A 2073-nucleotide genomic window follows, 5' to 3' on the forward strand; every position below is an offset into this window, starting at 1 on the left:
TACCACCCAACCTCATGGGTGCCTCTTGTTATTCAGTTACATTCTTTTTGAACGAGTCTTTGTTGCACCAAAAATGTTGATCCATATCAAGGAATCTTCGATAGCAATCAAATCACGAATTCTTACCTCCATTCGGCAACCAAAATGCCTTTATATCATCCATACAAATGGAGCATGCCATTCTGCCATGAGTGGACCAACCTGACAGTATCCCATATATAAGAAAGTCTTTAATGGGCCACATCAACGCAGCACACAGTTAGAAGTTTGTCTTCGTCGAAAGATTATACATTTCTACACCATGGAACCACAACTCCTTTAACTCATCCACCAAGGACTGCAAGAAGACATCTATTTCGGTCTTTAGATTGCTGGGACCAGGTATGATGTAAGTAAGGAACATGTATGGGTCCTTCATGTATATTTCGAGACTTAGGTTATAAGGTGTCATGACTACAGGCTAACAAGAGTACGCGTTACAAAAACTGGAATTAGGTGTGAACCTGTCAAAGCACAAAGCTAGTCTAACGTTTCTCATCCTGCTCACAAATGTAGGATGGACCCGATCAAAATGTTTCTAGGCTTTTCCGTGTGATGGATACATCATCATTCTATCATCTCTCTTGTTGTTACTATGCCAGGTCATGTGAGGGGCCAAATTCATCGATACATACAATCGTTTCATCCTAGGGATTAATGGCAAGTAATGCATCTATTTCATTGGAACTTTCTTTAACCAGTGTTTACCACTCTGTTCTCTCTCGACTTGGAACCTTGGTGATCTACAAAATCTACATTCAATTAGGTCTATATTACTCTTGTAATACAATACACAACCATTCAAACAACAATCAATTTTCACTGAATTTAGACCCAATTTTGAAACTAGCTTTTTTGCTTCGTAGTGGTTTTGGGGGATGTCGGTGGTCCCGATAGGTACCAATTCGTTTCAAATGGTGGCCCACTTATCAAAAGACACTTATGTATGATTTGACTCCGACTTAATACTCATCATTTTAACACATGCAGACAACTCTGAATGAACACACCCCTCGAACAACAGTCTCGTTGGAGATCATAACAGATACGTTAGGCTCTTGTTCTGCCTCTTCCAATTTCGTAACACTTGTTACATCAAACATCAACTTGTTGTATCTCTCTTGGTTATCCTCTCAAGTCATTTCTTCCATGTATAGTTCTCTCACCACTCGATTCCTCATTGATCAATAGTAAGACCTATTCAAATTCGAGATAGACTGGTTAATTCCCTGATTGTTCACTTCTTCATGTTCCATCCACATCCAATACCCATCCTTGAACCTGTTACGGTAGAGGTGAATCATTATATCTACAGGTCTTAATCACTTAGTCAGCCGATACTTCTTAGCCAGACATCTGGATACCTCTTCAAACCTAAACGGTTATTGAACACATGTGCAACAAACGCGTCAACCCCGCCAAAGAATTTAGGTTTTAAATCCCCCGGCCACCGTTATCCCTCTCATACATCCATAGACGATGACTTGGAATCATATTAAAATACACACCTTAGAATTCAATGAACAAGACAAATTATTAAGTTTTTTAGAAAATTTGGCAAAGTGTGCCCTATAATTAGAATATTCTGCCAAATACAATTATCATTTTCTATAATCCAAAGATGTTTTACAATAACTTAAACAAAATTTCGGTAAAATATTCATTTAATTTAGAGACATCCAACAAATAAATTAATAGTTTTGATAGAGAAAACAGTTGCAGGCGTAAATTAGAATAAACACGAATTTAATAACACATCAAATCTTAACCATTCTAATGCGTAACCTCTTATAACTCCACAATTTTCCAGCAAACAAGAATTTTGAGAAGGCGCCTCTACACGACCTTCTCCGACTTCCGTCTTGAAATGCTATCCTAAGAAAAGTAAGTCCAACATAAAATTTTAACAATTGATTATTATTAGAGATAGAAAACCTACCTGAAACACTAATGCACAAAATACAGAAGAAGCAAAATCCAATTGATCTCAAAGAAATTGCACCGTTCTAATAAAAAAAACCCATTAAACTTATA

The sequence above is a fragment of the Arachis hypogaea genome, chromosome 4 (assembly GCF_003086295.3).
Source record: "Arachis hypogaea cultivar Tifrunner chromosome 4, arahy.Tifrunner.gnm2.J5K5, whole genome shotgun sequence".
In the NCBI taxonomy this organism is placed as follows: domain Eukaryota; kingdom Viridiplantae; phylum Streptophyta; class Magnoliopsida; order Fabales; family Fabaceae; genus Arachis; species Arachis hypogaea.